Source organism: Apteryx mantelli, chromosome Z, assembly GCF_036417845.1.
Source record: "Apteryx mantelli isolate bAptMan1 chromosome Z, bAptMan1.hap1, whole genome shotgun sequence".
NCBI classification, from domain to species: Eukaryota; Metazoa; Chordata; class Aves; order Apterygiformes; family Apterygidae; genus Apteryx; species Apteryx mantelli.
The window spans coordinates 56927905-56943452 of NC_090020.1; the positions used below are offsets into that span (position 1 = coordinate 56927905).

General features: G+C 36.7%; 1 protein-coding gene across 7 annotated transcripts in view; it reads right to left on the minus strand.

Moving 5' to 3' along the window:
• XRCC4 (X-ray repair cross complementing 4) overlaps positions 1 to 15548 on the minus strand; it is a 196245-nt gene that overhangs the window by 151662 nt on the left and 29035 nt on the right. The gene's annotated exons all lie outside the window — the stretch shown is intronic.

Genomic DNA, 15548 nt, shown 5'->3' on the forward strand with positions numbered 1-15548 from the left:
AGCCTGGTACATCTGGGCTTTCCATCATGTACTAATATGCTGTACCATTCTGGCTATCAGAAGAAAAAAACTGTATATGATAAAGACAATTTTCTCTTACTAACAATTTTCCCTGCAAAGACACTGAAAATAAGACACCAAGGCTGTTTGTTGCTCACAAGACTACTGAAGTGTTAATAATTTTATGCCTTAGTTTTTGAATAACCCATAAAATATAAATGTTTTTACAAATATGAATAAATTCTTTACCATATGAAAAAAACATTTATTTCCAAACTTGTGATCCAGATTAAGGTAAAAGTTGTAACTGAAAGGAAATGCTTACACATTGTGGAATCTATGTGATATTTTCTTAAGGCACATGACCTGAGATCTAGTGGATTTCTTTGTTTTGTTTTTTAAAGTAGCTGCCCCTTATTGAATAAAAACATTTCTCCTGCTCAAGTGCACAACTTACCCACTTCACCATTTTGTTATGCTTTCTTTTGTATTCTTTTTTGTTAGGTTACAGATCTACATTTGGGGAATTAATATTCCACTGTGAAAGGTCTATGGCAGTTACTCTTCAAGTCCTAAACTAAATTGTGGGGTAGGCTAGCTCTTCTAATAGTTCAGATATCACTTCAGAAAGGAAAAAAAACACAACTGGAGAGACATTTAACATATCTAGAAAAAAAAATTAAGGACTTAATTGTGGATTCTAACCTCAGCCTATGCTGAAGGAACACAAACAACTTTGAAGCATGTGCTCCAAGGACTGACATATACAGTACTAGGAAAGCTCTGCCAGAGGATGAAACTTGTCCTTGCTTCTCTGCACAGGCTGCTACACCAGAAAAAGGGGAAGTCCATTAACTTATTTTGAAAATGATAGAACTGAGGTCAGGACCAAGACTGGCTGCTGCATATAATGCCAAGTTGATACTGAGCCTTACATACAGAACCTACCAAGTCACATCACTCATACTCCACAAAATACAAGTGTTTCTTTATGGGTAACAGAACTAGTTAACATTTGAAAATCCCAGACTGATAAATATTTGATCATACCCACATTTTCAACAAGTTCTAAGATGCATCAGAAACTAAGACAGCTTTTGTAAATACAAGAGGAAGTATATACCACAGAAGTACGCTCTGTCAACCTCTGAATTAGCAGTGCAATCAAATAGAGAGCTTCCACTCACTAAAGTGTGGTGGAATTGGGAAACATTAAGCCTACCCACCAGTTAAACTAGCTCCGAACGCTAGAGGAACTCAAATGCACACAGTTATGTCCAGAAGTTCCCCGAATAGTCAGACAGGCCTGCTGCCAAGCGTCTCTCTCAACAAGGGAACTATGAGACTCCTGAAAGAGCAGTAAGAGAAATGTTAATATGTATCTGGAGTGATCCATGATGAGAGTGCTAGATTTCGACCAGAGTCTAAAGCCTTAAAATTGCAATCAGGAGCAAAAAAATCAGTTTCCAAGAAGGAAAAAAAGACCCAGTATAGTGCTCTCAGCCATCTCCAGGAATATTCATTAATCAGCACAGCTGTATCCAGCACCACCAGAAATCCTGAAAACAACCTTTTCCCCCTCACACACTATCGATAGATAGATGAGTTTCAAAGGAAAAAAAAGGTTAACCTGTCAACTTAAGCAGCACTGTTAAAACAGAACATCTTTATTTTGCATAAAAGTTTATTGCAACTTTATTTTCTCTCACATGCACCTGCTGTTTACCAACAGAAATACACTAAGCATCCTAACTGCAGAAGATCTCTGCCCTCTCTGCATCTGAAACATAAGAAATTATATTATTCAATACATACAAGCTCAGTTTCACACCTGTGACTGAATATGTATTCCTGCTTCTTGAATTTCATCTGGGAACACACACTTTTAGAATGCCACCAGGATCACTTCCGTTTCTGGCTCTTACTAACTGAACTAATGCCATCTCAAATGTATTTGCATTCTCTACACATTCTTTTTGAAATCAACTGTATAAACAAAAAAGCTAGTGATGCTTTAACAGAATCAAGAAATTGTTAGAAGAAGCATGGAAGAAAAAGCTTATGCTTTTTTAATATGAAGGGGTACAACAGCAGCGAAATAGTTGCACTGACACTGCTTTTTAGACAGGCCTGGAAGAAATGGAATTTCCTAAGAAAAGAGGACACAATTCCTATAGGCTTATAATTCTCCATGATGACTCTTGACTCCTTTTTATTACCCTGAAATTCTTTAAATGATTTAGACTTAGACTAATACACACAGAAATAAGAGAGAATATGGATAAAGGTACTTGTTCCAGAAAAGTGATACATTCTGGAAACTTGTTGCTCCAAGTGGAACATGATAGAGTTTGGAAAAATGTATGTGTAATTCTAATTTTGGCATTCTACTGATTATGTATACTGCTCTTTCTAGCCTTTCCATAATAACGGTCTTGATTAAAGAGCATTGTTCAGGAAGGGAAGCACATGCATTCCCAGATGGCATAAATATGCTGCAGTTGCTAAACATTTGATGAACACGCAGCACTGGCAGTACACCAGAAAAACCACTGCATTTATTATATAAGTAGTGTCTGAAAAACTTGAGTTAAACTGCACAGCTGGATTAGGATGGGTTAAATCTAGGGATATAACTGCTGGCTCCAAATCATAAAAACACACAGCAATAAAGGTAAAACAAAGTATAGAAATAGGGTCAGTTTAAGATACCACCTTGTACAACAGAAGTTACAACCAAAACAAGATGAGCTCTTTTCTGATCAAAAACTGTTAGCTCACTATTCTATTATTTGCTTCCTGTTTAGCCTGATCTCTTTATTTTCCTATACCTTAAATTTTTATAATGTTATTTACAAACAAACTCAGCTCCTTAAATTGATGACTCACAGTCCCATTTCTATTGCAAAAATTCATCTCTCTCAGCCCATCTCCTGAACACCTAGTTGTCTGCTCAAGCTCAACATAGCTAAAAACACAGTTCCTTATCCTTCCTCCTCCAGATGCTGCCAACTATTTAATCTCTGGATTAACACAGATACCAGTATCATATCTGCCATTAAGGCCTGTAAACCAGGCAACAGCTTCAACTCAAATCTCTCTAAACCTTCACATTCTAGTTTCACTACTAATGGAGGCAACATCCTGCTGTTTTCCTCCTCCTCTAAATAACTGGGTTTTCCCTCCACCCCATGAGAAAGCCAGAAACCAAATGTCAGTATGTATCATTTCTCCCCATCGTGTTCATGTCTTTGGGTGGGGTAGCACCCACTTTATGTTCATGCCATAGTAGCTATGGAGATCCACTACTGGGACCAAAGATTATAGTGGTAAGAAAAATATACTAGTAACTACTCAGATTCTTTCATGGAAAAAGATACTTTGTCATAGTGAATGGTCTCAGTCTTACCTATGGTAAATACTATCGAACATAACATGAAGAACAACTAAACTTTTAAACTACAAAAGAAAATTCCAATTACTTGACAGTAGAGGTTTATCCTGAATTGCCAGGAAGGTGCTGCAAAGTTAAAATGAAGTATACCTGTTACTGAACAGAAATAAAATATGTTGTTAGAGATGGACATAAGGAAAATTGATTTTCTAACAACAAAACATAAAAGATGACAGAAATTAAGATAAACTGTTTAAATGGGTCTCAGTCACATGAAAATTGTTAAAGCTATTACAAGAAATATTGTATGCTTGTATAGCAAAAAAAAGCTGAGACACAAACTTAACTTTTCGTTACTAAAAGAGATTTTGGACGTGGTTGGGGTGTATTTAAAAACTGATCTTTTATTGTTGACATACCGTGACAGTGATGTTTGGAAAGAAAACAGTCATATGGAAATCTCCACACTAGGTCAAATAGGGATGGGAGCAGATGGATGGTTCCTATTTCTTTACTTTTAGCCATGGATTTCTTTCCAGTGCACTCACTGAAAGAGAGTAAGTAAAGTCCCAGTGCACATGGATGACACAGAACAGAGTCAAGCTAACTTACCAGGAACAAGGCCCAGAGGACAGTCAGTTCAGAAAGCTGCTTCACAATAAATACTAGTGAATGACATGTCTTTGCAGTCTCTTTTCCTCAATATTACCTCTTAGTAAACTGTTCTAGATAATTTGTAGACAACTGTCATTATTAATACACAATTCTGCAAACTTGATTCCTTCAACTGTTTTGGTGGTTGGTTTGTTTGTTTTTTGTTTGAGGCTTTTTTTTTGGATGACAGAGCTAATTTACTTCAGAAAATCTTCATTGTTTAAACAGACCAAGGAAGTCAGCTTTTCAGTGAGTTTGATGATTTCCATTGACTCTATAGCCACAAATTGCACAGGACAAAACTTTCATATTTAATTATACATGTATATTCCTGAAATTTCTCTTCAAAAAAATCTTTCAACTTGTGATTTGCTATAATTCACACTCCTGTTTAACATTCTGTTTTGAACTATGTTCTAAACAACATTTTGTTATTCGTGAGCGTGACTCAAAACTTCATTGCTTTATGTATTTCAGTGTAAAATCTGAGTAACACTGACAAAAGCAAAAAATTGAAATGGTGAATGGCTGCTCATGTTTTCACAATCAGTTTCTCAAAGCATGCAGCAAGACTACACTGCTTTAACTCCTTTGTGAGCCCAGAAAAGCACAAGAGGACAGTAACATCTATTTTTAATTGTCAGCCCAAGAAAACCTTTTAAAAATAATCAGCTGTCTCTGGGCTACTTAAAACAAAACATGCTCTCATGATATGCCTGATCAAGAGGATTTTATTTGGCCTAATACTTTAAATCCTAAATAATTAAATAGTATTTGTAAAGGCCAGATTAGCTCACAGTTTTTCCTCCAACTATAGACCAAGGGACTTCCAAGTCCTCCACATTACTTTAGGGTTAATCTCCGAAGACCTTACTTAGACCAGAATTTTTACTCTGGCTGTAGCTGGTAATCAATAGCTCAAGTTAACTAAGTCTGTAAATGCTACAGATAATTCATAAACACTTTCCTCCTCTAGACTGAATAATTCCCAGGAAAGTATAGAACTAGGCTAGAGTGAAAGAGTACGGTTAGATTTATTCCAGATAAATAGTGAAATCCATTCATACACTGTTTGCATGATAGGCTATCTACACATCAGATAACAAAAATCCCATTCTAATTACAGCTGAAAAGCTACAAAATAAAACTGCAAGGCAACATTAGTGTAATGAAGTCATGAACCCCAATTTCCTATTGCCTTACTGAGTTGTATAGCAATCACCTAACTGCACAGAGAACTGGTATAAAATGTTAGGACAACTTAGAAATTTCGGGGGAACAGTAAAGTTCTGTATTTTGTCATTTCAGCTAAATTAGAATTTCATCCAAAAGTAGCTAAACTGGAAATACAATTTAAGCATCACTCAGTATATAAAGAATGTTTTATTCACTATTTTCTTACATGAAAAACAAAATAGGTTCAGAGTAATGGCACATTAACCCATACTTATTATCTGTGTATGTGTGTTTATTGTGTGTACGCATATATATAAACTGCAGTATAGCTTGTACTTAATTATGCCAGCCACTCAAACAGCTTCTGTTAAGAAAATATCTAAAAAATAGATAAGCAAAACTAAAATAAAAGTCTACTTATTGATTGAAAACATTACTGAAAAGCATCACTTTGCACACCATAGGACTTTCTCTCACGTAAGAGGCTAGCATATAGCAGACTAAGTCTGATGAAATTTATATTTCTAAATTTCAATGTAATGCATGCTATTTGCAAATAAAGGCCATAACAGCAATTCTTGGATGGGAGCATGCAGTTAGTTATTGGAGGAGTGGAGGACGGATTCATGTAATTTTTCTTTCCCTTCTGATATCTCAATATTTTTTCTTTCCCCTTCCATCTCCCCCTTTCCCCCCCAAATGTTTAAGTCAGGTTAAAAAGTTAAAATAATGCTCTACCTATGGTCTCAGCCTACACTCAGTCTCATCATTTAGAGAACTTGAAGAGTCAGAAATACATTGTAAATACACAGAATCAGGATGTATGGAACCAGTAAATACACAGAATCGTATGTTAATGAAGTAGTCAAACCAGAACATTACAGAGAACATGTGAAAGGCTTAGAAACATACCCAAATGCACATGGCTTTTCATGATTAATGAAAGAAGGGGGTACATCATTGATACAAAAAAACAATTTCACATCTCTGCTTCAAAGCACAGAATTACTACAGCTTGTAAAAAAAATACCAGTTTGTTAACATAGAAAAGAGGAGTTCTTCTTCACAAAACAGGGGACTATTTTTCAGGGACATTTTGAAAACTTCATCCTTGAAAGCAGACGGTTCAGTGAAGTTATAAGAAATAGGGTGTTAAAAGAGAAAGTGTCAGGCAATCTTAGGTTTAAGTACTGCTTCTGAACCACTTGCAAGTTATCACAGTTTCCAAAATATGGTACCTACACTTCCAGAAATCTCAGGCTTGCTGCTGTTAGCATTAAGCCTACAAATATTTTTAGTTCCGTATCTTCTTCCAGAACAGTAAGCCTGCATCCTGAATCTAGACTTACTCATGTGCTAAGTTTTGAGCATACAAAAAACCCTATTGGTTTCAATAAATGAAGTCTACAATTAACATACAAGGCTCTCTGCGGAACTGAATATTTTAGACAATTATTCAGACTGTCTTTTCTATTGTTGGCAGGTACTATCAGGGCCCCCTTCTTTCCTAGGAGTCAGCTGCCTGTGCCCAAGGCCAGCTCTGATGTTATACAGCTGTCCAAGTCTCTTGGTTCAAATGGCTGCAAAGGAAGCATTGCTCAAGAGCAAGCTGGAGCAGCCTCAGCAGAGGCTTCCCCACTTCTGCTCAGGAGCTGCCTTTGAGCTCAGGCTCTCTCCTTCAGCTGCTGCCTGAGCTGCATCACTGTCATGCCTGTGCCCAGCCACAGGCTCGCTGATCCAGACCTCAACCCATGGGCTTGACTTCCAAGCTTCAGCTCTGGTGGTCTGGACTCCTGGCTGCACTGGGCTGCAGTTCCTGGTCCTCCTCTGCTCTTCTTGCGGGGGTACTGTGGGACTGCCCCCAGCAGCCTTGCTGTCCCCCTCAGCTCCCAGCTCGCCTTCTCTTACCAAGCAGCCTGCCCTTGCTGCTCTCCCACAGCCACTGTTCAGTGCCACATGGCACCACATTCCTAAGGGCTACTTTGATGCAAATAAAGCAAAATAAAAACAGCAGTTTTGTAGTTAAGAGTTCCACTTGAGGCCACTGTTTGAACTCAGAGTCAGTTGGTGTTTGGTGTTTTGAGTCACCAACATTTTTTTAAAAAGATACCTATACAATTTGGCTTAAAATTTTACATCTCAGTCAAAAAAGCCATGGACTTTGTCTTCACTGATGAAAAATATACTCACCTCACATGGTCTCTGATATCTACTGGGCAGTAGTTAATATTTGAAATAAGGTCAGACAAGACAGCTGAGGGTTTAAAATGAGGTGGCAAAATAAGAACAGTATTATGCCCCCAGAATACAGTTGGCCTCTGTTTACTGGGCAGTGAAGTTAGGACCCTGCTATCAGTGCTCTAAACAAGCCTTATTTTTATGTCGGTTACTAATGTACAGAGACCTCATGAAGCAAGTGAGCAAGCAAAGACAAGGTATTTGACTTCACTGCAAGTTAAGGTAAGAAGCATAACACCTTCCTCACTACAAGTATTATTGCTACCTTATTTCCTCATCAAATTATATGAACATATTTTTTAATCTCCAAGTATTTTTAAAAATACTCTACATCCCAGTGAAAGGCAATTTATTCTTCTGTTTTTATTCAAGAAAATTTCAGGTATGTACCTGTAGCAGAGCTAATACATATGTGCTGAAATTAAATTGAAACATTTACTTAAGCTTTGAGGGTTAAAACATATCCATTCAACATTTCATACAGGTAAATGCTCTATTTTAGTGAATGCAAAATTTAACAAAACATTATTATCCTGAGCTTAAGGGCTTTCCTGTGCCTGTTAGGGTAGAAAGATAAATGCCTCCCTTGGAGCTGCAGAAGCATGTCTGCAGAGAAATGCAGATAAGATGCTTGCTGTTTTTCAGGCTTTGACTGTTGTTCTTCCTTACAGTGAAAACAGGGCTAGTCTTGTAGTGAAGTTTTAAAACCCAACACACTGAGCAATTTCTTTTCCAGAGTATCTACTGTCCTCTATATTTTTCTTGGGAAACCAAGACTTGTCAATATGCAATGATTTAAAGATTTTCCTCCTAAAATGAAAGCATTTTTACTCAGCTGTGCAAGTAAAAAAAGCCTTGATGTCTACACAGAGATTTGAAATGCACAGCAAGTATTCCAAAATGGGACAATCTGAAGGGATTCAGAGTGGGGAGAGGAAACAGTACAATAACATCACTAGTGAGAAAAAGGATAACTGTCAGACAGTATAGTTCCAGTGAATTCCAGAAGTCAAAACAGGTAGGGAGAAACTCAAGGAGTATGCAGCACCTGATTCTTCCTTTTTCAACAATCCCCCATTTTAAAAGATATACACTACTAATACTTTTAAACGTACTTTCCCCCAACACCACCCAAAACCAGGAAAAAAATTTACAATCAAATACCAAACAAGTAAAATAGCATAGTCTAATTTTACAGAACTTTTATAAAATATTGTATACATATTAATAGTGCAAGAAAGAAATTCATAATTTTTTTTAAAGCTTTTCTTACATCAGGGCTACTAAGTGACCCATTACATTTAAAATGCACCTATAAGATCTGAGGAGTCAGTAAAGATAAGTGTAAAGCAAGATGGGAAGAAGTCTAAGATTACGTAAAAAATATACTTATGTTTCTGTTATGTTCAGCACATTAACAAGCTATTCTTAAACTGAGCATCTGAGAAACTCATTCAACTGTACTGTCTTACATTCTGAAGTATGCAAATATAAATGATATATAAGAATCATTGCCTTTACACTGACCTACAAATTAATCATTCCATCTTCCTGCAAGGTTTTCTTCTTTCCTTTTTAATTGAGCAGTTAGTTAAATAGCCTGGGAAACAACCTGAACTCTCAGTGACCTTTGTTATCCAAACAACATATCCCAAGTAGTTTGGAGCAAAGTAACTATTCAAACTGAACTAAAACAGTTTGAAAAGCAAAGAGAGCTCTACCGATTCTACTTTACTCATGCAGTATGCTGTGATAAAGTTTGGTTAACATGAATTTGTCAGAGTATTTTTAAATTGTAGTAAACCTACAATGATCTCACTCAACTCACTATGGAAAAGCAGCCACAGGAAACTGAAGAAAAATAGCTGCATCTCTTCCATCAACTTAATTAGTAAGAGAGTAGTGCATCTACAGTGGAATTTAAGCTAATATCTCCCCATTTTACAAGTTTTCTTACAAAAAGGAAAGGAAAAGAAACACAATGCCTGTCACATTACTGTAAAAAAGATGACTGCTAGCACTCAAATAATTGAGTATCAAAGGCCATTTAATCAATTTAATTGCCAGTACAAAAAATCTTGCTGGATTTCCATTATTTATTATATGTGGACTTACTCACTAAAGTACTTGGAAAGATTTACTTCCAAGTGGTCACCTACTTAGATCAAGCGCTAAATCACTGACTCTGTGATGGTGTTTGTTTAGGTGGCAGCAGGTTAGCTGGCCGAGCCTCAATGGCCCCTTACTGAGATCTCTGTGTGTGTGGCCCATTTTGCATTGCAGCTGGCTTGACACACAAGTCCCACTGTATACCAAACCCATTGTTATTTTAATGGGACTCACAGTCTACTTTGCCCTCGCCACCCTAAAAACAGTTCCTAAGGGCAGAGTGTTGAATGCCCTATGGCAAAGCCACCTGTCATAAGGAAGATAAATCATAAAACAAATTAAAAATATTTTAAGGTATGATTTTCAGGCTCACCTATATCAGGCTCAGATGCAGCTAGAACAAATACTTCCAGAAGTTTGAGACACCAATATATCTTTTGATCACTGTTTCAAAAGACTAAGTATGAAAGTATTAAAATTCTATGGCTTTCCCTTATGTTAAATTATGATTCTTACTCTGGTACTTTTTAGAAAAAAGCAATGATGACACTGCAAAACAAACATCTATAGTAGATAGATATTTCCTCTAAATCAGGTTTGAACTATTTGTTATCTGGGGAAGTTTGTCATCCATTCAAAGAAACATCAGGACATAAGCAGCCCCATTCACTACCTAAATCTAACACCTTTACAGTAATTTGGAAATACAGCTTTAGCATCATCCAGTCTGAACAGTGCTGAGGTAGTCGCAGCATTTGTTTTAAGCATTTAGCTTTGGTAGTAGACATCAGTTATTGTGAGGAACCTTCCTCTCCATCAATTAAACAGGTGAATTAGATTGTCAGCTCTAGTCTTCTGAATGACATGCACACAGATGCTGTAAATGACTCTCCTGATCCCTGTTTATGCCAATGGCAAAAGCTATACAAAAACTGTCATAGGGATTTCACATTTGACTGCAGCTTGCCCTCTTAGACCTCCTGAATTGCTTCAGGTGTCCAAGGTCTTAAAGGTAGGGCTGTGGCTAACAAAGCTAATTCTAGCTTTAGTGATCCAGTACAAAAGAAGGGGAAGCGATTTTTGAGAACCACAGACAAGTTTTTAATCTCTAAATTTATTTACTTCCATAAGCAAATAAAGGACAATTATTCTTCCCTGTCAGCTAGGAAGGAATACCAAACCAAACTTAAAGGACCTGTTTTTAAGTTTACTTCACCAAGAAGATGTTTACAATGCCAGTGTTTATTGTTATAGTGTGGAATCACCTGTCAGATTTACCACTGCCAAACATCCCACCCAGACAGCGACAGACAGAACAAGCCTTGAACACACAACCTGTGGCACTTGGAGGAAGGATGAACCTGCTTGCACGAGGCAACTTGCAGAGACTACATCCTCTATCCTATGGTTCTTCAACCACTAACTTGGTGGGGGGGGGCAGTTATGATGTGCATATTACTTCTTTGATGAAGATATTCATTGCACCACAGTCTGAGGGAGCTCATGCCAATGGTAAACTGGGCAGGCAATCAGAGATTTTGGGGATAGAAGTCACTTATTAGGTCATCTAATGTACCATACTGCCAAACAGGATAGTTACTTATAGTGTATTTTCCACTCTTGTCCAATCTGGTTCTAAGTAATTGAAGCAATGGGGCTGCTACCATATCCTCTGGCAAACACTTCAACAGTAGAACAGATTTTGACATTAGAAAATATTTCTTAATAATATGCCTATATTTTCCTTTGCTTAAAGTCACTCCGTTATTCTTATTTGCACTCCTGCAGACCACACAGTACAGTTTTGGGTACAGCTTTATATTTTAGGAAAGTAGATTAAGTAAACTTTTTTTAGCAAGTTGCTATCAAAGAAGGTAAAAATCATTTCAGAATATCATCTTCTTTAGTACACTTATAGAAAACAAATTTCAGTATCTTATTTTATCATTATTAAATGACTATTATCAGTCACTAATCCAAAGTCACCAACAGAAATTCGCTACCAGTAAATTGGAAAACAAATATGCAAGCACAGTTAAAAAAAGACCTTGAAAGCAATTACAGTATTTCAAGTCTATGTGTTCACCAATTTCCTGAAAATATATATATTTGAATACTGATAATTACCAAACTGAAAAATATCCTCATCAACAGGAAGTCAGATGACAGTGGTGACATAACTAACTTTACTTCACATCAGTTGATAATTATTAAATTATAAGAGTAGCATTTTTATGCTTAAAATTTTAAGCACCAAGTTCTTAACATAGTGGAAATCATGACAATTTACCACTTAATATATGAAAGCTTTTGTTATTTGCTAGAATAGGAACTTAGCCTAGTTTATATATAAAGCACACTAAGCACCTACAGAGGGTATTTCATAGGTGTAGATATTTGGAGAACAGGGATCAACAGATCCACCAAGATGGTGCAGCACTGTAGCAGTATGCTTCTCCCACAAGGATATATTATATAAAAGTTGGAATTTTGTTGCTATTATTATGCTAAGTTTCTCACTGACTTTCACTTTGCAAATTGAAGTAACAAAAATAAACACTTTACTGTCATTAACTACTGGTAATTAAAAATACACAAAGAAAGTATTTAAATAAACTATAGTATCTAAAAATAAGCATCATATGGATTTCTTAACAGCCAGACAGAATAAAAAGCAACTTGTTCTACGGTAACCGTAAATTCTTTGAGGTGCTTTTACTATGCTTATTCCAGTTGGGTCATACACATCAGATCTTTTGTGATAAGCTATACCTCACAGGTATACTATGTATATAACTGCTGGCCAAGAAGGTGTGTACATATCATTTGTAAATAAGAGACCAGGAAGTACCACTTGTCAGTAAGAAAACCAGGACATAACTCACAAGAAACAGTGATATATTCAGAAGAACAAAGGCAAATGATTTTGTTGGAAATCTATAATTTACTTTTGATAGGAATTAGAGGTTTATCTGGACTGGATGGAGAAGTATGTCAGAGCATTGCACTGGAAATTACTGGCCAAGCGGATGGGCATAGGTGACTGTTACCCACAGTTTAATTCAACACCCATGCTCTAAGTAGGTTTCAATAATGCTAATTAAAAACAACAACAACCACCACCAAGTTTGTGCATACAACTATGCATACGCTTCTAACAAAAGACGTATGATCCCCTGCCCCCAAGAACGCATGAAATCCTATGTATTCATTAGTGACCAAAATGTGCATTTGCAATAATGGGTAGCTGCACAGCTAAATACCCATTTTATAGCTCAAAGTATACCAATCCATTTCAGAAGATTTTATAACCGTTAACCAGATTATTTAAGACAAACCAAAACATTCAGTATTCGAACTCCCAATCAGCCACATCTTCATGCATCCTTCTCCATAATCTCTCCCTTTGTTATACACCAAGTGATAAAACTACATTGGTTTAAGGATAGCAATCTAATTGTTCCTGATAATTTAATGGTCTTTTCTCACAGCGATGATTGATGGCATAATGGGGGTAGAAGAGGAGAAGCAGGGAATTTACAAGAAGTATGATGCGCATTACTGTCAAAATTGGAACTGATTGCTTCCTTTTCCTTTACGCCCACATTTTAAAATACGAACATGAAGACTCACACATCTCCCTCTGACTAAGTAGTACATCTAACAAAAGAAATGCAGTACATTTTAAACACTCAAAAAAGTGCTCTTCCCAAGACTGGAAATAACATTAGGTTTTAATTTATGCATATACACACTTTTTGAAGTATGAAAAGAGAAAAAGAACATCCATACAGGCTAAACAAGATGTAAAGACAAATATCCATTCAGAATAGTAAGTACTAGTAAGGGATACACGACTTAAATACTCAGTTTAAGTTGCACAATAGTCTCTCTAGGTTTCATCTGCAGTAAATGAAAAGAAATGTGCGTTTAGCTGAATTTCAGCCCTCTGGATGTTCAGAGCTCAGGATTAGTTTCCTAATCTGATGCCAGAAGATATACAGCATGAGTACCTTCACAGAGACCTTACAAAAGTTTGAAACACATTCCATCATATACCTGAAAGCTATTTGTAATTCTGACAAAGGCTCTGGCCATTTATTTGTAGGCATTAATTCAGTACTAGCAGAGGGAAGGAAGGTGTGCTTTCACCCAAGAAAAGTTATCTTTCCTAAAAGCGCTCTTTTGACACCCAATGCGGAAAGCATGCCTAGCAATTAGGACATTTTGTTTTTAAATCAGGACATTTTGTTTTTTAAACTACTTTGGCCAGATTATAATTTTCCTAAATTGACATAAAGAGGTTTTCATAAGAATTAAGTTTCTGGTAAGTCTTAATTGATGGAAACATATTAGGCGGAGCTACATATATGAAGATATTTTCCCTTAATAAAATACAGTATGTATTTCATCTGTCTGGTATTTAGACTATATTATGTGTTACACAGACAAGAAAACCAGGATTGTTAGAATTACTGTTCATATTTGTTAAGTAAAATTTGGTCCTAACCTTGTGATACTACTGTAATATAGCACTTTGACCATGACTCATTGCGAACAGGACTCAGCCCTGTGTGCTCCCAAGAAGCGTGGAGCAGCAGGCATAGAGCCCAAAAGGCCTTGGGTAAATGCACAGAAAATTTGATAATGCAGATTGGAAGACTCATATCACCTAACGCTTGGCAACTTAAGAGCCAAGTTGTCCTGCTGTTTCCTATACAGCACAAGGAAAAAGACATGCCTATACTGAAGTAACCTTTTAAGAAGCCTAACTCAAGTCCAGTGAATCTTTCTCCACTGGCTAAAGGGAAGCAAACTCTTAACATAACATCCAAGTGAGCTGCTTCAAAATTATGTAGTATGAATGCTGTTTTAAAGTAATCTAAAATAATTTTTCCTCATCCCTTTTAAAAGATACATATGCATAAAAAAACCCACATACTTTCATTTCAATTTCTATCCATACATATATTGCATTCTTTGTCTATTTCCAGTTTAGAGAAAAGAGTAATTTCACCTTTCACTTCAACAGAAGTATCCCAGAGAAGGTGAGAGTTTTTTTGATTTGGTTTTTGTTTTAAGTCAGACACCTCTGTTAGGTACTTGAAAGGTGATACTCTCCTTGTTTTCCCAAAAATAACCTGGCACAGGAGGAGCAAAGCTTGTTTCAACAGTGGTCTGAAGTAGCAAACTTTAACAGGTAGTGCAATCCTTAGGCACCTTTGACTGCCTCCAGGCACAGCTCCATGCTAGATTTTTTTCTTCCAGGAAAAAGATATTCCTACCCTCCTTTGTCTTCAGTCTCTTGTTTCCATTATCTCACCACCACAGTTTACTTCCCCTCAATGGTGCCAATGCAACTGATTGCAAAACTGTGCTATGAACTAGATCTGTGCAAAGATTCAGCCAAAAGAGCTATTCCTTTTTAAGCCCAGATTATTTCATTGATGTGGCTGAGAGGTCAGTCACCCCAACAGCTGCCCTAGCACAACTGAAGCAGTGACAAACCTTGGCGCAAGCACATCTTCAGTTTTGGGGGGAAGAAAGAGTAGGAACAAACAGAGTTTCCTTAAACTAGTTTCTCCCCCCAAAAAGCCATAACACTAAACCACAACCGGTGGCAGCCAAAGGTGTCTACAAACTATACTACCTTCTCTCTTGCTTTAAAAGCAGCTCCTTTCCTTTGCAGCCAAGAAACCACCATAGAACTTCATTCCCAGTCAAGAATTAATGCCATTTCAAGAATGAAACCTTTCTAGTGTTACCTTTCACATTAAAGTAATAGAAAAACAGATTTTAAAATTTTGTTTTGGCATTTGAAAGTAATCTTATTTCTAAATTTCTTTTTTTAGATGAATAGGGAGAAAGGAAAAAAACCAAGCAAATCAAAAATGTATATGTTGATGGTGAGGATTAGAAAAGGGAAAATTCATCTCAAGGTAGGAGTTAAAAAGATGAAAGTTACAGCTTATGGAAC